The sequence below is a fragment of the Adiantum capillus-veneris genome, chromosome 21 (genome assembly GCF_014529385.1).
Source record: "Adiantum capillus-veneris isolate H3 chromosome 21, ASM1452938v2, whole genome shotgun sequence".
In the NCBI taxonomy this organism is placed as follows: Eukaryota; Viridiplantae; Streptophyta; class Polypodiopsida; order Polypodiales; family Pteridaceae; genus Adiantum; species Adiantum capillus-veneris.
Genome location: NC_140951.1, coordinates 49,795,354 through 49,820,756, shown reverse-complemented (window position 1 = coordinate 49,820,756; position 25,403 = coordinate 49,795,354).

Sequence of the window (25,403 nt, the reverse complement as noted above, 5' to 3'; positions counted from 1 at the left end):
GTTGTAAGTACATGGCCCCAGGTGGGACGTATGCCATGAGGAAGAGAAAAACATGAACAAGATTTTGAAGAAATGATGCTCTTTGTAAAAACAGAGTGGGCATTGTATAATTGAACTTTTAGCGGCGGGCGAAATGCCCATGAGAATATACAATCATCCCATGCAGTGGTTGTGGACATACCAATTCCAAATAAAAAGAGGGAAAGAAAAGCCCTTAAGTTAGCAATGTCCAATAAAGGGTTTACAAAGTTAACACACAAAAAATTGCCTTTTTTTGGAGGGCTTTTTCAAAGGCAAAACCATTGGTGGATGTCTCTGCATACTTGAAAACATTACAAAGGGGGAATTTTAGTCATATAAGAGGGCCTTTGCACTGGTAGTACAATTTTGGTTAAAAGCTGATCTGTTGTGCGAGGGTTTTGTACAGAAGTTTGGGAAGAGTAGGGAGGATAAGAGGGTGTGATAGGAGTACGACAACTACTGGCTGAATCAGCAGGTGATGTAACAGCCCATGTTGGGTTAGGGATAGCCGACAACATTCTTTGAGGTGTGGAAGATTGCCTTCCTCATCCATGGCCATGTCTGGTTGAATCATTCCGAGCTCGTTTTGATGAACGATCAAGATCCTTGTTGGGGCCAATGGCTTGCAAGATAAAACTGTCAACCTCACTATTGAGGTTCATGAGTGGGGGGTGTTGGCTGAAGAGCACCATGTGTTTGATGGCCTCTTTTAACTTCTACCTGTAAAGTAGATGGATAAGCACAGCTTTTACTTCCTATCGTGCTTCTTTCCCAATCCAACTAAGAAAGGCAATTGTAGATTTATTGTGCTAGAGAAAGAGGGAGATAGAGACAAAGAGAAAAAGAAATAAAGAGTTAGAGAGAGAGAGAGAGATAAGAGGAAGAAGAAAAAGAAAAAGAATATAGAGAAAACACAGAGAGAGCTAGAGACAAGAGAGAGAGAGAGAGAGAGAGAGAGAGAGAGTGAGAGAGAGAGAAAGAGAAAAAGAATTAAGGAGTTAGAGAGAGGGGGGAGATATAAAGAGAGTAAGAATTAGAGAGAGTTAGAGAGAAAAAATAGAGAGAGAGAGGTCTTAGTACCATCCTCGAAGGTCAAATATGAACTATGGGACTAATCAAAGATATCACGTGGTGTGAGTGGGGTCATCTTAGCAACTGGACACACCCTACGGAGAATGATTGCTCGGCGGAATATTATTTTTTGTAATTATTCTTTAATTAAGAAAAACCGACATTTCACCTTTGTGAATAGTGGGGCTTGCAGAAGTTTCCAGATTGTATCCCATTTTTGACATTTAGATGAGTAGATGGTTAAATTGGAACATTAGGGTTTGAGATTGTAAGGTATTTATACCACTTTTGACCTTAATGAGAAAAACCTTTGTCATTTTTTAAAAAGTTTTGTCTGTGTGAGTGAGCGTGCTGTGTACGAGAGAGAGTGAGAGTTTCATCTTGACGCTACCCGCGCACCGGTGGTCGGAATCGAGAGTGGAGAAGTGCAACGTGTTGCCCCCGATGAGAGCTACGTGCCAATACCTACATTGCGGGTGTACGGTCTGGTTTTACGAACTCCACCCACGAGCTACATCTGGTGATTCGGTGAGCATACGTTGTCTGTTTTCACATTTCAGCATATCCACGCGTTCGCATTGAGTAGAGCTACACATTAGGCACTTTAGTTTTCGGAAACGATGACCTGCAAATTTCGACCAGACATCCTATGTGATTTTGCACCAAGTGTTTAGGGTTGGGATTTTGGTTCATGGACCTTAGGAAGAGCGACCTATTGGTGTTCGTAGGGTCTCCTTCAAGTTTTGTGGCGTTTTGAGGACGTTTGATGGGTATTTGGCTCTTGTAAGTGTTGTAGGAACTCTCCTCTTATGCACTCCTGAAGGTTGTAGCTTAGACATTGGGTAGAGACCTCTGTAGGAATTAGTCGAGAGTCGGTCGAGTGTAGGTTGACACCCTATGCTTGCTTCAACGCGCCTGCGGGTCGAGCTTTGTCCTTAGCTGACAAATCTTGTTAGGTCAGTTCTCGCTGTGCTGACGTCCGTCATGGCGTATCCGCAAACATTGGCGCCGCTGCCGGGGACGAAAACCCTAGGTAGGTGACCAAGACTAGTCCTTGAGGATAGGGATTCTCTGGCTTGCCAGAGTCTCATTTTACATGTAGATCGGATTAGAGGGTGGAGGACTCTCTAGGTCTTAGGCGGAGTCTAGGGAGCGAGTGTTTGGCCTAGATCCTTCAACTTAGGTAGACTTAGGTAGACTCAGGCAGAGTTAGATAGACTTAGGTATTAGTTGAGTTGTGGTGTAGAGAGTAGGAGTTGGAGTGGTAGAGGCGGTGAAAGGATATCTTGAGAGTCCGGAGAGGCCAAGAAGCAACCGAGACACCAATATCACCATTTCACATGATGAGTAGAAGTAGGGTAAGTAGGACATCATGATTTATGATCTGGAGCACTTCATGCATGTTATATTTGTTGTTAGGCTCATCACAAGGTTGTAAAAGACGCAAAAGAGTGTTTGAAAGCTGAAGTGAAGTTCAAAAGTTTCTGTGAGTGCTTTTGAGAGAGCTGCAGAGCATAAGGAGCATTTCTGTCAAGAGAAAACTAAATTTTAAGCCAGGAGACATCCTACGCGTAGGATGTCTACAGGGTGATCTAGTGGAAATTTTCAAATTCCAAGTTGACCAGTGTGTTTAGAAGGTAGGTTTTACCCTATTTTCACCTGGAAAGTTGAAGTTTGACCATATCTTGATAGGATAAGGCCATATAGAAAGAAAATTGCCAGACATCCTACCCAAATTGTGCCAAGGAATTATTTTAACACCAAAACCATAGGATGGCTACATGAGCATGATCTGCATTATTTATTGAGTGCCTGAGAAAGGTTTCATCTCAATTGGGTGAGAAAATTGAATTTTAAGCAGACTTTAGTATTTCTGACTGAAAAAGGCTAGAATAGCTAAAATTGGGGTCTTTGGAAATCCAAACCAAAATATAAGCATATCATTAGGTTGCTGACATCAAGGGGAAGCTGTGGCTCAAGTTTGGGGTGAAACAGGCCATATAGACATCCTACGCGTAGGATGTATTCTGTGTAATTTAGCACTCCAAACCCAGATTTGAGCATAACAAAGTGATCAGCACCTTAAGGGGAGTCTGTGCTTTGCATTTGAAGCCATTTTGAGCAGTTAGACATGCTACGTGTAGAATGTCTAATGCATGAAATTGAAGCCAAAAACTGACTGTAGGCATAGCAGGGTGTTGTATAGCCTGAGACAAGCCTCCTACCCAGTTTTGGTCCAATTTGGAGTTGATTTGATTGGTCAGACCAACATCAGGCTGCTGGAACAGATTTCTGAGCCATTGACCAGCTTGTAGGTGTCCAAATCAAAAAGTAAAAATAGTTGTGGACTCAGTACATCAAGGGGAATCTATAGTGAAAAATCTAGGCAAAACAGAGCAGGAGACATCCTACATGTAGGATGTCTACAGGGGCTTAGTGAAGTGAAAAGCTGACAGAGGAAATAGGGTGAGGTTCCAGTTGACATAAGAGTTCTAGAACTTCTTTCAGAAGTGAAATTGGACCTTGTTTGACCTTTTGACGGAGCAAAGACGGAATCAATACTTTCCATGTAAATTGACCAACATCCGAGGGAAGTACAGTTCCAGATTAGCAGACCTAATCAAGAACATCATAAGTGTATAAAATACAATAGTGGTTGAGGTTAACCCTCCAGTTATACCAATCATTACTAAGAACACCTCTAGCAGTTAAATGCTTTGATTCAATTGCCGAAATTAAACGCTTGTGTATAGGTATATTCAGCGGCAAAGCAAGAAGTTGTGCGGAAACTAATCCTTTGCCAGGTGAGTGGTTGAATTTGTGATAAGTTGCATTACTAAGTTTGATGAATTTAAGATCAGGAAGACACATTCTTAGAGATCAAAAGGTGGCAAGTGATCAAGGTAGCTTAGTGTCCACCGAGGAGAGTGCAACTCAGGCAAGGCTAGATCCACTAGCACCGATTATTGAGGAGGGTAGTGATATTGACACTTCATCAGACAAGTCCTTCTTCATGATGGGTAGTCAACAACCAGGAGGTTTCTCCGATAAAGGACCAATGCTAGGAGGAAGCACCTCCCAAAATCCTTTGAGCGATTTCAAGTTCACTATAATCTTCTTAGAAGGAACAAACTCTAGGGGAGCCCTAGTTTATTCTGACTATCAAGGATGCAAGTGTATTTGTATAGAAGAAAGACCTGCTCAGAGACTGGAGATAATTCGAGTCTATGATGATGGAGATAGATTCCGAGACGAAAAGGGGAACCACTATCTGATAGTTAGTAACCCTGAGGATTACAATAGATATGGAGATAATGTGGCAAAAGGAAAAATGGTTTCAGAAACTCAAGAACTGCCTCCAAACATTGATCTACCTGGAGCTCTTTTTATGTATGATAAGAAAACAACCAGGGTCTCAACCTATAATGAGAATGTGGGAATTTACAAGTATGAGAGTGAGGGAGTAGTTTCTTACTTTTGTTGCAAATAACCCTACCCAAACGAATTAATCAAATACAAGGTTCTTTACTTAATTCTCTTATGAAATTGCTATGGGGAAGGATATTGTTTTTGTTGATAGGTACGGGCGAGAATACAAATGTATTCTCCCAGAGGAGGTAGAAAAGGCAACAGTTCTAGATACATCAACATATGCCCCCGAAGAAGTGTCAAGGGTCACATACACCCCTAGAAAATTGACAAATCCATTTTCAGAAGAGTATGACGCGGCCTCACATTCTACCCGACAACAGACGTTCAACCACCAAAACCAACCAGCAACTGAGCCATCGTTGCAGGCATGGCTTCGATAGAGCGCAACGTTAGACAAGACCGAAACTGAGATGGCTATCCAGCCACACGAGGGCTAAGGGATTTACAAGAACCACCACTCTATTCACGGTATCAAGGTGAGAGTAAGCCAAAAACTCATGGGTCAACAGAGCCTGGAAGACCACCCATTGAACGAGTTTGACGAGATGAACCATCTCTTGCAAAAACCGTTAGAAATTATGGCTTAGGAGCACCACCTAGGGGAGGAACCCTCCCACTACTGAAGGCCAGAGGAGGTATATCAATTAGGACGAGGAGATCCAATGATGAGATTTGTAAACCATCGTAGAATTAGACCTTCTCAGGTGCAAAAATGGATAAACAAGAAATACACGGGAAACAGAGATCCTAGAGATCATGTAGTAGCCTTTGTGCGTGTAATTAGAGCTGAAGAGGTGTTAAACTTCCCTACCCAATTTGCAGGGTTTGGAATGACCCTAGAGGAGGATGCAGCTACTTGGTTTGACTCTGTGGAGCATAGAGACTTTGAGTCTATGGAGGAGGTGTTTGACGAGTTTATTGAGGAATTATCACAAAGGGGGATAGCTCATAATACAGTCTCACAAATCCATAAATTCAAACAGAAAGAAGGGAAATATGTGCGAAAGGCAGCCCTACGACTAAAAAGGTATGTTAAGTTCTAACCTGTGGAAGAACTGCCAACTAAGTCCAGACTTATGCTTATATTTATTCAAGGACTAAGAAATGCACATCTCCAAAAGGACTTACATATGAAGAGGAGTACGACGTTAAATGAGTTAACTAAAGAGGCTCTTTACCTTGTAGACAATTGTGCGGTCTACAAGGAGGGTGAATTCAAGGATCTTGATGACAATTCATCCTCACAACAAAGTGGAAGCAAGTCCGCTAAGATAGCACCGAAAGGAGTAGTAGTAAACCAAGAGCAGCTTGTAAAAGAAGTGCTAAAAAAGATTAACTTGTATGCCAAACCTCAGGCTGAATAGCCAAAGTGGTGTGCTATTGAATAAAAATGGACAAACCATGTGACGAGGGAATGTTATTATAACAAGGGACATGTGAGAGAACGACCTTATGCTCCCCAAGCTCAGGTAGCATCTCCTCAACTTCCACCGATGCCTAGGTATCAAGCAAGCAACCTAACAGGACCTGTAGGTGTAGAAAGACCACAACCAGTGTTGGGGCAGCAACCACCCCTACCAGGATTACGACCAGTCGGCATAAGATACACACCAACAGTAACTGAGCCAGAAGAGAAGGCTTTGGTGCGTATGCATGCATATTATGAAGATCCCAATGGATATGCTGCAAATACTATCTATTATCCACCAGAAGCACCCCCAACGCCCGAACCATGGAGCATGATGGGAAGTTCAGGACCACCAACAGCTGCACAGGCAGCAAGAGAAGGAATATATAGCTTGGATGAACGAAAATTGTTGTTCATAGCCAACGGAGGCATGGGCGGGTAGAGACATGCATATCAACAAAGAGGAGTTCAAGGAGCACCTCAACAGCCTAAGGGACCCTGCTACAAGTGTGGTGGAGACCATTGGCTAAGAGACTATCCTCATGATGAAATCATTAGAGTCAACGCATATTGCACCGAGTGTGGAGTTACTCATTTGATTCCTAATTTCCCTAAGAACCCGAGCAAAGGAGCAAAAACTACCTTGAACATGCTGGAATCAGTGCCTTCTAGTGGAGGGTCAAAAAATGAGATAGTAATATCTATTTAGGCAGTGACACAAGCCCAAGCTCAAAGAATGAAGAATGAACCCATTGAAGAGCCAACAACCGATGCCCCAACTTCAGAAATGAAAAATCAGAGAAACACTTGGAAAGCTAGAAAGGCGCGTATGAAAGCCAGGAGAGAACGAGAGCAAACGGCTCTATCCGAGGAGTTAAAACACACCAAGGATAGATTAGAGCGGTTAGAGGATCTAGCTAGTCTAAGCTCAAACAATGCGGAAACCATACACCCAAGGAAATAGCAGAACCCAAAAGTGCAAGATCAGGAGGATCAGTGTTGGCAGAAAAGGTAATGAGCAGTTAGACGCACTTTTAAAAGCTTACGAAGCCAGACTCAAAAACAACCAAACCCAAGAGCAAACATGGATGAATTATCCATATGCCGAAATAGAAAAACAGAAGTTGGAAATGTGTTGAAAGATGATTGAAAGAGCTCAATCCTTGATACAAAACCCTCTTGGTAAACCTGCAAGTTGGCATGAAGTACCAGCTCCAACCCCTATCAAACCAACCTTAGAGAAACAAGTAGACACGAAGGAGAGACTCACGACTACCTCTGAGTCTAGGAGAGAACCTATCATAGTGATGAATACAACGGATGAGACAATTGATGGTTTTCAACATAAAACCTTGGTAGAAATAGGTAAGGATTGTAACGGTCTAGATGACCTGTGGAAGCAAATCCGTGATTCCAACGAAGCTAACAACACATGAATAGCACGAGAAAAGAGAAAAATGAGATCTTAACTCCTATTGAAGAATTTGAGACAAGATCACAAATGAACTTTGATATGCATTCACAAGAGGGAGACCAGGGATCAATTAGTTCGGGGCACAGCCAACCAGACTCGCTAAAAACTCTACCCTCATAACTAGGAGAGTATGAAGCCAAGTCTGAGGTGAGAGCAATCCCATCTCAAAGACTTTCTTCCAACAGAGTGATGGATTCACAAGGGTTGATTGAGTTATTTTCCACCCCGGTGGCATGCACAATCACATTAGCTAAACTCCTGAGGTTACGACCAAACATGTGGACCACTGTAGGTAAATGCTTAGAAACATTTGGAGTAAAAGACCCCACCTCGAAGCTTCAAGAAGGGATCAGAGAATTGGACAAGCCTCAACTAAACACTAGGCCAGTACCTTTAAACAAGGTTGGAGAATATTGCGAGGGAGAAGATGGAAACACCACACTACCAATAGAATTCCAAGGAGTAGTTTCCAAAGCTATTCTTGATAGTGGAGAAGGAGTCGCTATCGACACCAAGGAAATCTGGAAAAAATAGGGAAAACCGGCTTTGAGAGCTACTAGAATGAAATTGCAACTGGGATGGGTTCATGGAAAAGCCTCTAGGACTTTTAGAAAAAGTAATTGTCACCTCGTGTGGAATCGAGCATGAGCATACATTTGCAATAGTCGATTTCGACAAAAAGAACAATTATGAGATCATCTTGGGAAGACCATTCATGAGACAATTAAAGATGGTCCAGGATTGGGGTTACGACCACATATACCTCAGACATGGCGAGACTACAACCAAAATACACCTAAAAGACCATAGTTACAAAGATGTGAACCAGACACCAATGGAAGAGTTTGATTCAGCTACATTGGCAGGGTCCGAACTCCCACCATAGTTAGGGAAAAAATAAGAGCTATGGATGTGCGGAGCTTCACATTGTGGGAGCTTAAAAAGAGAGGAATGCGTCTTAGAAAGAGCTATTGAGGACAAGGATTATATTCCGAAACCTTTTCCCAAAGATGCCTTAGAACCTTGTCACATACTAGCAACATTGGACGTCTGTACCATTACAGATAGTCCAATGACAAAATTTTGCGATAAGGATGGCTATGATGTGCTACCCTATTACATGGTAAGCCTTATACCAAGAGGAGATGAGGTTGTAGAACCACCAGAACAAGAAGAGTTTTATAACTCCTCTGGATATCTGCAGGTAAATAACGATGCGGATAACGAGTGTTCAGACAGCTCAAGCGAGCGTGGGGAGAAAACAACGAATATCAAGTTTTATGATTTTGCCAATCAGCACCCTAGACGCCATGAACGCTATAGAAAAAAACAAGTAGAAAACAAAATGAGAGAGAACCTTATGCCCAGGATAAAAGATAAAACTCACTATCTAATGCTTGTCAAAGCAGAGGATTGTGTAAAAGACCAAATATCAGGAAGATTCTCGAGAGTTCGAAGGAAAGGGACGCAAGAGGAAATAAAACAAGCACGAAAAGATAAAACAGAAACAAAATCAAAAAAATCTCAAAAATCAAAACAGGAAAAAACAACAGACCCCGAGTGGACCAAATTGGAGCGTAAAAAGAAATATCAAGAACTAAAATGGTCGTTACGAGAGGTATGGACTACTGAGGGAGAAAGTGATGGTAAGGAGGAGTCCGAAAAAGGAAACATGAATGTACCACCCCACTATCAAAAATTCACCATCCAGTTATAAAAAAAATTATAATGACACCACCAGTCAGGGAAAGAAGAAACCAGGAATCTTACGATGGGCCGGAGAATGCAAAACGGATAGACCTCGCTGAGCCAAGCGAAAAGCCTCATCCGGTCTATATAGCAACTGATTTATAGCCTGAAGAAGAAGAACTGCTAACACAACTTCTCAAGAAGTATAAAGATGTGTTTGCATGGTCCTACAAAGACCTCAAAGGAGTTGATCCATTGATATGCCAACATACAATATCGTTGAAATCAGATGCCAAGCCTAGCAAACAATGTCCTTACACATATAATGACACATTTGCTAAACGAATCAAAGAGAAGATTGACAACCTAATGGATGGTGAATTCATCTATGAAATCGAGCATACAGATTGGATGTCACCAATTGTGGTTGTCCCCAAAAACAACGGAAAGTTGCGTGTGTGTGTGTGTGAACCTCAAAAAAGTAAATGCAGCCACCATAAGGGATAATTATCCCTTGCCGATCACAGAAAATGTACTTGAGAGGGTGGTTGGGAGACGGGCTTAATCCTTTTTAGATGGGTTTTCAGCGTATAACCAACTGGCAATTGCAATAGAGGATCAACACAAAACAGCATTTGCCACAGAATGGGGAATATATGCGTATAGAGTTATACCTTTTGGCTTGACCAATGCCCCAACTACCTTTCAAAGGTTAATGACTCATGCGTTCAAAGAATACCTGAGAATATTCTTAGAAATATATATGGATGATCTCTGTGTCCACTCTCTTCTACGAGAAGAACATATTGACCATTTACAAAAGGTATTTGAGAAGTGCAGAACATATCGAATCTGTCTTAACCCGAAAAAGCGCATTTTTATGGTTAGGCAAGGCCGCATCTTAGGACATATTGTCTCAAGAAATGGCATAACCACTGACCTAGACAAAATCAGAGTCATAGTAGACTTGCCAAGGCCTACTAATGCAAAACAAGTGCAATCCTTCATGGGATACCTCGGATATTATCGAAGATTCATATATATGTATGCAAGTGCAATCCTTCATGGGATACCTTGGATATTATCGAAGATTCATATATATGTATGCAGTCATTGCATAACCTCTGTATCGCTTATTAGTCAATTTCGATTGGACTGAGGAGTGTGAAACTTCATTCCAAAAGCTTAAGGAAAACCTTGTATCAACACTTGTACTTAAAGCACCAGATTGGGAAAAGATATTCCATGTTCACATTGACGCATCTGCATATGCAATCGGGAGTATTCTGGCTCAACCTGGAGATAAAACAATGGATTTCCCAGTTTGTTATGCAAGCCGACAGTTAAACAGTGCAGAAAAGAACTACACAACCACTGAAAGAGAGGGGTTAGAAATGATTTATGCTGTAAACAAATTTCGACATTATTTGCTCGCAAAAAAATTTATGTTCTTCATAGATCATCAAGCTCTTTTGTATCTATTAAATAAACCATGCAATACTGGGAGAATTGTACGATGGTTTGCTAGAATTTGACTTCACAGTGGTGGTCAAAAAGGGTAAAACTCATCTACGAGCGGATCATCTTTCAAGGTTGCAAAACGGGGAAGCTCCTGAAGGAGTGGATGATGACATACCTGATGCTTATCTTTTCAATATTAAAATGATACCCAAATGGTCTCAGGAAATTGTTAGCATTCTTTCCTTTTGGAGGTAGATTGGATAACAAGGAAGACCGATCCAAACAACAAACAATTTGACAACCAAAAAACTTCCAGTTGATTGCAGGATGACTGTATCATCTAGGCTCGGACCAAATTCTACGATTATGTATAAATCCAGAGGCATTCTAGTGTTATCTTGAAGAAACACACGTCCAAGATTGTGCATTTCATTGTTCAACAATGAAAACACACCAACGACTGAAACAATTAGGGGTTTATTGGCCAACTGTGTATGCTGACACACATGCTTATGTTAACAATTGTACTATATGTAGTGCCAAACGACCGGTGGATCATGCGACATTGTTTCAGGTAAACATTGCACCTGCATGGAGTCAATATATCATTGATTTCTTAACAACAAGGATATTCCTTAAAAACATAACAAAAGCACAAAAAAGGGCTATAGAGCTGGAGGCCCGCGACTTTAATTTAATTGGGAATCAACTCTATAAGAGAGGAAAGGACAATCAACTTAGAATCTGTGCAAGTGAAAGTGAATAGTTGTTGATTCTAGAACACGCACATGGAGGAATAAGTGGAGGCAATTTTTCGAGCGATAAGACGGCAAAAATTGTCTTAACCGCAGGAATATGGTGGCCTACATTGCATATGGATACTGAGGAGTTTGTAAAGCGTTGTGACGCATGCCAGTGCACCAAGGTGCCGATAAAGAGAGATGAGATGCCACTACGGCCATGATGGGAGCAAGGGCATTTGCAAAATGGGGCATTGATTTTGTGGGGCCTATTTCACCCCCTGCATATCGCACCCATACCCAATATATCATTGTGACTACGGACTATCTCACAAAATGGGCGGAAGCCAAGGCAACACAAAAAGCAGACGCACGAACCACTGCACAATTTTTGTATGAGAATGTCTTTGTAAGATACGGATTACCAATAGAAATTGTCAGTGATCGAGGAACACATTTTCATAATGAAGTCATTGAATATCTGTTAGAGGAATTCATGGTCATACATAGAAAACCTGCTCTATATCATCTACATGCAAATGGACAAGCTGAGGCCACAAATAAAACACTATGCACTGTTCTGACTAAAATTGTATCAGAGTCAACGACAGACTGGGATCAGTAGTTACACTCAACACTATGGGCATATAAGGTAGCTTACAGAACATCAATAGGAACAACACCATACAACATGGTCTTTGGTCTAAACGCTATATTACCCATAGAGTTTTTAATTCCAACTCTACAAGTAGCAAAAATCTTAGAATGGATAGGGCATGAGCTCTCTTCAAGAATAGATGATCTTGAAAAGCTAGATGAAATTTGATTAAGAGCTGTAGCTTCGATCTATGCTAAAAAGAGAAGACAAAAAGAGTTTTTTGACAAGCATGTGCACACAAAAGAGTTCAAAACAAGTGATTATGTACTTGTTTATACCTTGAAGCAACATGCTAAGAAACTTAAAAAGTGGGGGATGAGACCCTTTGTGATTAGTGACTTATCGCAAAGTGGAGCTGTTAAGCTTGCTACATTAGCAGGTGAAGAAATGCCAAATTGGATTAGTGGGTGTCGATTAAAAAAGTATCATTTACCACTAACACAGGATATGCTTCAACAAATACATCAAGAAAAACAACGGATGAGGGAGAAACAGAGGATACAAGAAGAGGCCCAAGCAGAATCAAAAGAACGCATTGCAAAAAGATGTCTTCTACGACGACAACAACAAGGTGGATCACCGTTGCGAATAAATGCTATTCGACTAACAAATTTCGATAAAGACACAGTGGAGCCAATAATTGCAGTCAAAGTGGGTAACAATCAAGTTGAATCGACGGCATTGCTTGATTCTGGAGCTCAAGCAAATCTAATCTCTTACAGATTATACAAACAGCTCAAGCCCAATGGTCAACTACATCCTACTCCACAAGTGCTGGAAAGTAGTACATCACATTCGCTAAAAACATTGGGTTGGATTATATTGCATGTACAATTACATCAATATATTTACCCACGCAAGTTTTATGTGGTTGAGGATGAAAGCACACAACACCCCATGTTGTTGAGACAACCATGGCAAAAAGAGTATAATGTGTAGATAGATTGGAACGTGGATGCGGTAAAAATTCAGCATGCACAAGAACAATAGGTGGTAGCCTTTGCTCAGTAACCCCAGAAGAATCAGATGGCAGCACCACAATCACTGGATAAAGAACCAAAAGGATGGGTGCCAATAAAGAATAACACGATACCCATGGCGAACAAACAGGGAATTGTCAACCATGTTCACTACAAACATAAAACAACATAGACCGCAGTGCAAAGATCAAGGTTAGCAACTTGTGAAAAACAAGTATGGGTGCGGAAGGATAGAGGTGACATGGTAGACAAACCACAATACAACAGAAGAAGTCAACAGCAGTAGACAGTTCAACCAAAAACCAAGGGAATAAAAAAGATATGGATCCCAAAGAGAATGCTCAGTAATATGAAACCGGAAAACCAATCTAGGTGGATGCAGATTAGCGGAACAACAATGACAACCGTGGAAGTAGAAAAAAACCTACAAAGAAGCTGCAAATGGAAAGCAAAAGAGACAAAGACTATGGCCAATTCCGCCACGATAATTCTCTCCAAGGAGACGACCATGGCCATGTCGACAGTAGTGGCAAACCACGCGACTTTTGAAAGCAAAACGATCAAACAGAGAGTGGTAGAGTTACAACTTTTACTTGCAAAGAAAATCTGCCGACCAAATCAACAACAAACAGGAAACCTCGACGGCGAATGCCAATAAGCATTTTGCTTATACCCTCCTCTTGCACAGCATTGATTTTTCCATGTATTGACTGAATATGCATCATATAGGGCCACTTTACACGGCCAAGCATTAGCATAAATTTTTACTCCATGCACGGCACATACACCGAGATGATACTTCGTCGTCCGGGAGGACTCCGGCTAGGAGGGGGGGAGGCATTCTCAAATGCGGACCCAATGGAAAAAAGAGCAAAAAAGGGCATGTTTTTCAACTATTTTAAAGGGTTGTCATTTGATTGCAAACTTTTCTGGATTAACCTAAGTACATATGCCCTTATACAGCATGAATCTACAAGTATATGGGGCCAAACGCCAAATTAAGCCCCTAGGTGTGTGTATATAAGTAAAAATAGCCATTTTCGGTAAAATATTGGTAAAACGGATAAATCCGGCCATAAAAATTGCATGTGAGTGTATATAGTGTTTTGCGGTGATATTTTTGAGTTATTATGATTTTTGGGGATTTTTGGGGTTTGATTTGCTATTTTTCTTTTAATTTTACTAATTATCGGCATAAAAACTTCAAAAATACAAAAAACAGGTGAAAAACGATTGTAATGAAAAACAAAAAATATGGGGATATTCAATGACTATAGGAAAACCTATGGTACAATGGGGGTGCAATTATGTGAATGGAGCGGAAAGCGTGCTTTGGCCGGATTTTGACCGAAACGTCAAATTTCTCGGAAACTGGGCAAATGGAGTCCAAATCAACAAGTTTTTGAGCCTAAACCGCATCTCACAAGAAGTTCGGAGCACATGTCAAATTTCATGGAAAGTGGTTTGGAGACCCCCATTATAAGATTTTTTCACTTCATTTTAAGCTCATTTCTACTATTTCCTTCTGAGAGAGAGCTCTTGCCACCTAGAGCGAACCAGACTTCCAGCGGCTTCTACGACGCGCAGGACCACCCGACAGGCTCCAGACATGAGAGGTAGGCTCACCACCTTGAGCTTTTCGCGCATGTTTGTTGTTTTGTCGCGAAAACTAGTGTAGGGTTCACACGGGAAGCGAGCAATAGAAACCTACAAGTAGAAGTGGCCACCTAACGGCTAACCCAAAAGCAATGACGCTTCATTGGCAGCTTACCCTAGCTTAGGAGACCACTCTTGGATGCCCAAAGGCGGCGGAAAACCATTGGGAAAAACCCTAACTTCTAGAGCCCCGCAAGAGGCCACCAAATGGTAAATCGGCGGAAAGGCGCCCAAATGCTACCAAAACTCATGGGTAGGAGCATCTCGACATTCTCGACAAGTCTATATATCCCACATGGCCATAAGGTGACCTGAAGCGGCACTAAGTTTCAGAAACGGCATTGGACACACAAAGCGTCAAATAGCTCTCACGGCCAAACCGCATGTCCGTTTGCCACCAAACTTCACGAGCGGCTTTTCTAGACCATCAACAACCAAGTCCTATGGTGGTAGACCACCACAAGTCATCGACAACATGTAAACGCAACCACGGGTGCTTCCAGAGCGACAAATTGCCAAACGGAGCTCCGGTGAAGCCAAAGTCGACAAAAATCATATGGCAAGGATCCCCAAGCGACCGTGAAGCTATGGAGACCAACATCAAGAAATTTCATCACCGAAAAGCACTCCATGAGTCATACAACGGCTTGGAGGCTCTGAAATCCAGACAGGGAGTTTCTTTCTATCTATTTGACTTTTTTGTTGAAATAATGCTTAAAAGGGACTCAGGGGGGCTCAAGGCAGGCACCAGTAGCACTCCCCATATAATTTTCATTAGGAGACATCCTATGCGTAGGATGTCTCAAGGACAAATATGGGCACCAAACTCAACATCTCTTATCACACACAGCTTCTAAATAGCCTATATATGCTAGCCACCAAGTTTCATCACATTTGGACAAAAAGGAGATCATGAGCCAACTCTACAACCAATACTTCCACATGTGTACAAAGCGGCCACAGAAGTACAGAATGCCACCTGGAGCCATTGCTACCACCTTCACCTGGGCAATGCAGAAGAGCAATCTAAAAGTGATCAATTATGCTGCTTACATCCATGACAACCTGGTGAAGATGGGGAACAAAAATCCCACCTACATTGTACCTGGTGAGCTGATAACAAAAGTGGTCTATGGAGCACTGCATGCCAAGGGAAACTGGCCTGAACCTCCCTCATAGAATGACTGGCTAAAGTTGAAAGAAGATAAAGAAGAAGAACCTCCCAGAGCACCCAGGGTAGCCACAAGGATGAAGCACCGGTTAGAGACCGTGCTAGAAGAGCCGCCAGAGTCGAAGAAAGGAAAGAAAGAAATTCTGCAAGTGCCGATCAAAGAAACCAAGTCACAAAAAGCGGCACGGCTCGAAAGACTGATGGAAAGCTTCATAGCCGAAAGAGCACTCAAGGGAGATCTAAGCGAGTTGTGGAAGCCATCCCTAGAAGCCATGTCGGGATCATCTCGAAGGGTGCATCGAGATCGGTTTGAAGACTACATCAAAAACTTTGAAATTTTAGATGCTACAACGAAAAATATCCCGAATGTCCCATTTACAAAAGAAGAAGTGGACGAAGTACGACGGCAGCTGCTAGAAGAGCAAGAAGGCCAAGAAAGAGAGAGAAAAACTAAGGCGCACAGAGATTTCAAGAAGAAGCCAGCAACTCCACCATCAAGCAGGGAATCCATCCCACTGCCATCACCACCTCCTCTTAGCCCTCCACAAACCCAACAAAAGGAGGATGAACAAGAAGATTCCGAGCAAGAGAAGATCCAAGAGAAAGAGCAGAAAGAAGAAGCTGAACCCAAAGAGGAGAAGCTAGATCCAAAAGAAAAGAACTTCAAAATTATTTTTTGATCTACTAGCTGTGGGTTACTCTCGAGAAGAGGCAGTTACTGTAGCCTTTGAGTTGGCAAGCACAAGGCCCAAGGAACAGATGCAAAGCCTTCGGTTGGTAGAACTGAAAGAGATGGCCACCGATATAGTGGACCTACAGCCACCTACCAATGATTGGGATGTGGTGATGCAAAAGCTAACCTGGCTCAGAGCAAGATCAATGGCCACGGAGAGTGAGATTGATAATCTCAGAACCAATGAACTTCAAATCAAGTCTGAAGTCGACTCACTACAAAAACAAGGCCAAGAGCACATAGAGAAACAAACAAAGTTGCAAGCCAGTCTGGACACGACATTACAAAGATGCCAGGAGATGGAACGAAAAAATCAAGCAGCCGAAAACAAGCTTCAAAGAGCTGAAGAGGAATACAAAAAATCAGCAAGTCATTGACAGATGCAGAGAGAGAAAGGGACAACCTAACTGTACAACTTGCTGAAGAATCCAAAGAGGTGGAAACCTTGAGAAATGCCAAGGAAAAGTCCAAGATAGAGCATGAAGCGAGCCAGGATGAAGTCATCGAGCTGAAAGATCATATGAAAGTAAAAGATCAGACCATCCAAACGCTAAGAGCATCTTCGGCCAGAGTCCGAGCTGCTAGCTCGACTGGCACCACTTCGGAGAATGAGCTATATGAAGAACAAATGAAGGAGCTCCAAAAGGAGTTGACATTAGAGAAAAGGCAGAGGCTGATGCTGTCTGAGGGATCTATGGTAATGCAAAACCGCCCAGAAGAAGAGAACAAAGCCATGCAAAATGAGCTAGAAGCCGTAAAAAGAAAGATGGATGAGGATTTTCAGAGATGGCAAGCAAAAAACGAAGCCATCAAGAGGAAGCTTGAGGAGGCCGAAAAAATAAATGCAGATCTAAACGACCTCCTGGTAAACATGGGAGAGCAAGCAGAAGAGGAAAAGAAGACACTTTAGAAGCAGATAGAAGAGGTGAGAGGCCAGCAACAAATAGAAGAGCAACAGTTTAGCACTGGGCCAACAGCAATGGAAGGAATCGACATAGAGAATGTGTCAGATCCACGGGACACCACCATGCAAGAGGAAATCCTTGTGGGACCCTCACAAGAACCCTAGGATCTGACACAAGAAGAAGAAGAAAAGCTGCAGAAGGCCATAGAAGCGGCAGTAAAAGACACATCCAGAGAACCATTGGAGTGGGAGCAAAGGGTGTTTAAGTTGATGACCATTCAGAGGATAGATGCAAGTAACCTTCGGTGTGAATGGCTACAACCATCTCTCCCATATCCTCTACTAAAGTATGAAGCTGCTATGATCAACAAACGGATCAAAGAGTAGCCAACAGTGCCATTGTACAAAGCAGATATCTCCAAACCTGAAGGGGTCAAGCTGATAGTGGATTCTCAGCCCAAGTGGAGAAAGGCATGGCTCACAAAATATCCTCAATATTTAATCCATCTGGTAGAGGCACCTAAAGTGATCAGAGATAACCTCAATTTCTGCCCTCTACCAAGGATGAGTACATGGAAAGCCCACGAACTGTAGCAGAGAAGCCAACCCACTTGGCTAAATTACCCGAAGCTACCAGGCTTGAAGGCAGGCGAGAGAATAAGTGAGAAATACATGGTGAAAACCCTAATGGGCGCCATCAAATTGTTCACTGGCTCGCCTGACCTATCTTGCATCATGAGAAAAATATGTAAAACCCTTTTGGCAGTCTTCGAAACCTTCAAACCAGGCCAGGCAACAGACAATATCTTTTTCTTTCAAGATACATACAGATGTGCATACGATCTGTCTGGTCAGCCTTCTCACGAGGTGATACATGCACTATATCAAAGGATTATGTTTTTGCCTTCTTATCACCTCCTGGCCTTCGAAGAAGCTTTCTACACCGGCTTCTTCACCATCAACACAGATATATTCGGCCCGGCGTTACTCGCCCAGCATGCGCGATATGAGTCCATTCTAAAAATGAGCGAAAGCCTACATTAAAGAAGCAGCTCAACTGCCATGTCGGGGACGACATGAACTAGGAAGGGGGGAGTGTTAGCAGTTGGACACACCCTACGGAGAATGATTTCTTGGCGGAATATTAATTTTTTTAATTATTCTTTAATTAAGAAAAACCGACATTTCACCTTTGTAAATAGTGGGGCTTGCAGAAGTTTCCAGATTGTATCCCATTTTTGACATTTAGATTGAGTAGATGGTTAAATTGGAACATTAGGGTTTGAGATTGTAAGGTATTTATACCACTTTTGACCTTAATGAGAAAAACCTTTGTCATTTTTAAAAAAGTTATGTCTATGTGAGTGAGCGTACTGTGTACGAGAGAGAGTGAGAGTTTCATCTTGATGCTACGTGCGCACCGGTCGTCGGAATCGAGTGCGAAGAAGTGCAGCGTGTTGCCCTCGACGAGAGCTACGCGCCAATACCTACATTGCGGGTGTACGATCTGGTTTTGCGAACTCGACCGACGAGCTACATCTGGTGATTCGGTGAGCATACATTGTCTGTTTTCGCATTTCAGCATATCCACGCGTTCGCATTGAGTAGAGCTACACATTAGGCACTTTAGTTTTTGGAAACTATGACCTGCAAATTTTGACCAGACATCCTACGTGATTTTGCACCAGGTGTTTAGGGTTGGGATTTTGGTTCATGGATCTTAGGGAGAGCGACCTATTGGTGTTCGTAGGGTCTCCTTCAAGTTCTGTGGCGTTTCGAGGACGTTTGATGGGTATTTGGCTCTTGGAAGCGTTGTAGGAAATCTCCTCTTATGCACTCCTGAAGGCTGTAGCTTAGACATTGGGTCGAGACCTCTGTAGGAATTAGTCAAGAGTCGGTCGACTGTAGGTTGACACCCTATGCTTGCTTCCACGCGCCTGCGGGTCGAGCTTCGTCCTTAGCTGACAAATCTTGTTAGGTGAATTCTCGTTGTGCTGACGTCCGTCGCGGCGTATCCGCCAACAGGTCATAAGTGACTCTCAATGCGCAAACATCACTGAAATGAGTGTGGCAATGGAGAGTCCACATCGTGGTTGGCAGAGGAAGGTGTGTAGAGAGAGCCCATGGCTGAATAAGGGGGAAAAAGAAGACCGAATGTGGTCAAAAATTGAGCACTCAAGTAGTGTGTGGTACTCACTCTCTCGCACTTGATGAGGGCACAAAGTGCAAGGTCGATGAGACTCCTCGCCGGTGCCCCAACATCCTGTCTCACAAGAGAGAGAGAGAGAGAGAGAGAGAGAGAGAGAGAGAGAGAGAGAGAGAGAATAAAGACAAAGTTAGAGAGATAAAGAAAGGAAGAGAGAAAGAGAAAAACAATTAGAGAGAGAAAGGTACAAATAGAAAGAGAGAAGAGGGAGAGTTAGAGAGGGGAGAGAGAGAGAGAGAGGAAAGAGATCTATATATTTTCAATGTAACAATAACATTGTAAATATATAAATCATTTCTTAGAGAGAGAGAAATAATTGGGGAGAGATAGATACAAACAGAAGGAGAGAGAAGAGAGATAAGAGAGAGAGAGAGAGAGAGAGAGAGAGAGAGAGAGAAAGAAGAAGAGAGAGAGTAAGAGACTAAACCAAAAAGAAGCCTTTGATTGATGCCACAGGGTTAGCCAAGTAGTTTTTACAACTGTAGGTACTTCAGGTAAAAGCATTAGGTAGGGAGACTCATATTACCTGCCACCATCACAAAAAACCAAAACATGAAAATGTTAGAGCTTTGTTGTGAAAGACACGTGTCAAAAGAGACTCCTACATGTTACATGTTATAGATGTTGACTTAATACAAATACCTAAAGTAACCATACTTGGGAAGAAAAGTCCATGGAAAATGTAAGTAGAGCTGGTGTGTAGTGTTTCTACTAGTAGCCTTGTGGAATGTTTCACTGTTGTGCGTCTTTTGGATTCTTGGACCCTTTTATAAAGCCTAAGAGTAAGCTCACCAAAATGGCTAAAGAGTAATGAGTGGTGGCGGAGTGGTAGGTTCCATCTAGCTGAATGAGGAGTGGTTTCTTTTTTTATTGGAGGTGGTTATGGAAGAAGAGGCCATGTCTGAATTATTTTTAGGGGTTGGTGTATTGAAGGCACCATGTGTGGGCATATCCTTACAAAAACAAGGTCCCTTTTTAGTGGCTAAAGGCTTTTTGAAAATCTCAATGAGTAATCATATGCGTGTGAGAGAGAGGAATATAGATATGCATGTTTATTAGGCACTCTTTATTAGAGTAGTCATGTCTATGTCAGAGGCCCTCCTCCACCCACACTAGGAAGAACTAGGGCTCCCAAAGGGGGTCCTAGTGCCCTCTGAGTTCCAAAATTTTCAAGTGATCACAGGAGTGAGAACAAGTTGAGCATTCTTGTAGGTATCTTCTAACCAATCTCCACAAATTGGCATGTTCAAAACCATTGTGGCAAAAACTGTCTATGAGTGTGTTTAAATTTTTCGCAGCTTCTAAGGGGTAAGTATTGCCAAAAAGAATGGGTTTTATTTGAGATAGTATAACTTTATGTGCCCATTCAAAGGGGTAAGTATTGCAAAAAAGAATGGGTTTTATTTGAGATAGTATAACTTTATGTGCCCATTCAGAAGGTATGTTGCTAGACCTCTTTAGAAATTTGATGGGGGGACAAGGTATGAAAATTTTCTTGTGTGTAAGATGTTTAGTCAATAGGCCATTGCTTATGAAGAGTTGTAAATTGAGAAATTTGCAATAGGGTCCTTCTTTTTTTTCAACAGTGAGATAACTTGGGTAGATTCTTTGAAATTCCATAAAGAAGGTTGGGTCCTAAGAGTTGATAAGGAGGATATCATCAAAGTATCTAAAGGGTATGCCAAGTTCTGATAAGACAAGAAGGTGCAGGTAGGGTTAAGCTCTTGCTCAGAAAATCAAAGTCTAAGGAATGAAGATATAAGTTGCACCAGAGAGAAGAGCAAGATAAACCCATAGGAACACCATGCACTTGTCTATAGACAAATTTTGACATTGGATAATCATGTTATTGATTAGCCAGGTATTGAGATGGATGACATCATTAAAGTTGAAAGATAGATAGATAGATAGATAGTTCTATTATCGTCCTGGGAGGTCAAATATGACCTATGGGACCAAATGAACATGTCATGTGGTGTGAGTGGAGTTCATAAGTGACTCTTGATGCTCAAAAATGGCTGAAATGAGCGTCGCAATAGAGAGTCCACTTCGTGGTTGGGAGAGGAAGGTATGTAGGGAGAGCTCATGCCTGAATATATGGGGAAAAGAGGACCTAATGTGGTCAAAAGCTGAGCACTCAAGTAGTGTGTGGTACTCACTCTCTCGCACTTGACGAGGGCATAAGGTGCAAAGTCGATGACACTCCTCGCCAGTGCCCCAACGTCCTGTCTCGCAGTGTAGAGAATGGGAGCTAAGACGAATGGAGGCAATGGTGCGGATCGCACTCAACGGGATGGGCTCAAGGATGTAGGAATGGGTTCGGTTACCTCGTTCCGAGAAGAAGAGAGATTTGTAGTTTGGGGCAACGTGTGTGGTGTAATGGCTGAAGCGAGAACCTCCGGATTTCTCCCAAGCCATGATACATTGGCGTTGTAAGAAGGCCTCATTAACTTGGGAGTCGATCGACGCATCCTTGACCAAGTGACATGCATCCCATCTTCCAAACCATTTCTTGATATCAAGCATCCACCCCGAACTTAGTATTTTGCTCTTGCATGTCTTTTGAACCTTTTGACTTGCTTCATATGCGATTCTAGGAAGTCGATGCAAAGGGCTACGTTGTGTCTTACGCATGTACTCCACAACCCTTTCCATGCCCAAGACCTCAATGGGAAGCGATCCGGACTCAAGAAGTAAGAGCATGTAGGGTGTTTGTGTCTTGACTTGGAGAAAGTTGGTGAGAAAACGTTTTTGGACATTCTCAAACTCTTTCCAAGTAGACTTCCCGATGCTTCCACCCCACACCTCCACTCCATAAAGAAGCACCGGTGTCACCAATGTGTCAAAGAGGTACTTTTTGAGAGCCCAACACTTGATCTCTCCTGCATTGCACATGTTCTCAAATGCATAATAAGCCCTCTTTCTGGCTTCCAAGCGACGCATTGCACAATCCTTCCATTTATGATTGGATGGAACCTCAAGGCCAAGGTACTTGAAGTGATCTACCACTTCAAGTTTCTCATTGTTGTATACAATGCATGGATTTTCGTCATTGAGGGTCTTTACAAGCATAACCTTGGTTTTGGATCCATTCACGATCAGCCCGCTATGTAGGCAAAAGCGTTCCAAGACACTCATAAGCTTTTGTGCATCTTCTAAGGTATGTGCCAAGAGCACTACATCATCGGCATAAAGCAAAAGCATGATCACCGCATTTCCAATCTTAACCTCTTCTATGCCTTCTTGCTGCATAAAATCAAGAACCATGTATTCCAATTCATCAATGAGTAGCCCAAAGAGGGTTGGGGAAAGTGGGCATCCTTGTTTGACACCAATAGTGCTTGCAAAAAATTCTGAAATTCCATCTCCCATACGTAATCGACATATCACTTTTTGGTAGATGCGAAAGACTGCATGCATAAATTCTCTCGGCACTTGAAGGCTTTGCATACGTCTCCAAAGATTTCCTCGCGGTACCATGTCAAAAGCTTTCTTGAAATCCACAAAGCAACAATACAACTTTTTTCCTTTCAATCGAGACGCTTCCATAAGAACTCGAAGAGTGACAAGGTGATCAATAGTGCTATGATGCTTTCGAAAACCTGCTTGGCCAAGCGCACGTTTGCCATTCTTTTCAGCCCATTCACTTATCTTCATCTCCATGATACATCCAAATAACTTTGCCATCAAAGAACCAACCATTATAGTGCGATAGTTGTTCACATTGTTTACATCTCCTCCTTTGTGCAAAGGTTTGATCCAATTTGCACTCCAATCATGAGGCATGCCATACTGAAGTGCAAGGTTAAACATATCGCATATCCAATATCGTTTTTTCTTGCTTGTCCATTTAATCATTTCAGCCTTGACACCTTGAAGGTCACCTGCCTTGCGAGTAGCAAGTTTCTCAAGCGTGCGGCATACATCTTCAATGGTAAAGAAGGGAGACATAAATGGAAGGGAGCTACAACCCTCCATCTTATCAACATTGGGTTTCTCATAGAGGTTCTTACAATGCATATACATATCCTCAAGAGTCAAGTCACCAAAGCTCTCAACGCGCTTGCCTTTTAGATTTTGCCAAAACTTGCCACATGCATGTGCTTTCTCTTGTGCTAAAAGAAGTTGTTTTTTGACTTCCCACCTTCTCCTCTTCTTTTGAACAAGTGCTTTGTATGTGTGTGAACATTCCAAGTAAACTTCCTTGTCTTTGATTGCATCCAATCTTAGCAAGTGTTTTCGGGCTTGACTACATTCCATGTCAAACCATTTCTTCTTGGTGCTACCCTTCTTAGACCTTTTGCAAGACATGTGTTTCGCCGAAAAGCATTCCTTCGCATAAGAGAAAATTACTTCTTTGAAAACTTTCCACTTGCATTCTAATGTTGGGCTCCCTTGATGCTCTATCATGCTTAACATTTGGTCCACCATATCAGCATATATAAGTGCTCGTTTGAAGTCTAGACGTAGGTACAAATGATTCACATCATGATTGGAGGCTACATGCTCGGGCCGTTTACCACACTTGAGGTCAATACATAACATCCTATGATCCGATTCCGAATTCCATTCACCAAGTGTAAAGCTTTGTATGCATTCTAGAGTGGCTTCTGAGAACAACATATAGTCAATCATGCTAGCACCATTGTGCTTTCTACATGTAAAGTCATTGGTGCCTTGCCATAGAGATACACCATTTGCAATGAGCATTCCGGTACTATTGCACATATGTAGAAGTGACTTTCCATAGTGATCCACTTCTTTTGCATCATTAGAACTTCGATTATACATGTATGAGTCATCCACTCTTCTTGAGACATGCGGCATGTCGACTTGTTGTGTGTCGTATTGTAACATATTTGTGCGAGCATTCATGTCTCCAAAAACAATGACTTCACCTTGATCCTTGTAATGAGCAATGTCTTCCTCTAGTTCAACAAAGGGCTGATCTCTATCCATATTCAAGCGAGCATAAAAGTTGGAGTCATAGTGAGGAATGTAGTAGCCGGCCACAAACATGATTTGACCATTTGGTGGGCTGATTTTCAGCCATAAATAGCGTTTATACTTATCTTCTTTGACAATGGAAACATCTTTCAAACCCTTTTTGGTCATACATGCTACGCCTCCTTGGCCTCTTCGTTGCTTTGCATTTTTGGCCCACATCAAAGAATGCACATCGTATTTGTCAAATCCAAGAATTCGTTGCGCATCATGCTCCCATGTTTCGACAAGAAGTATCACATCGGAGTCATTGGTAAGCTCATCAATGCCAATTCCCGCATTCCATGGATACCCGTTACAATTCCAAAAGCTTATTCGCAAGCGTGAGTTGGTCTCATAGATCATGTGTCCTATTTGTTGGGTGGACTTGCATCCTCCTCAAGTGCCTTTTCTTCTTGAGATGATACCTTAACCTTCTTGCTTCTTTCCTCGTATGCTTTGCGGCGTACATTTTGTTGCATAAGAGTGCGATCCTCATATACATTACAACCCGTTCCTTTGAGGTAGATCCAACCATTGTCAAGGATGATCTTTCTCTTTACCTCATCAGCCATGGTACATACAATAGGTCTTTCTCCCGAGCGAGGGACTCCTTGTTTTCCAACTCGATGTGCACCATAAGCCATGATTCCTAACATGCCAAGTGTGTAGCAAAAAACTCTTCAATAGCAACCGCAAGAGATTGGGGTGTTTCCATGTTTTCCTCCTTGATTCCACGAATGACGATGTTCTTTGAGCGTTTTTGTCGTTCTTGCAATTCTTGAGTGTCCACATTCTCTACATTCTTTGCTTGGA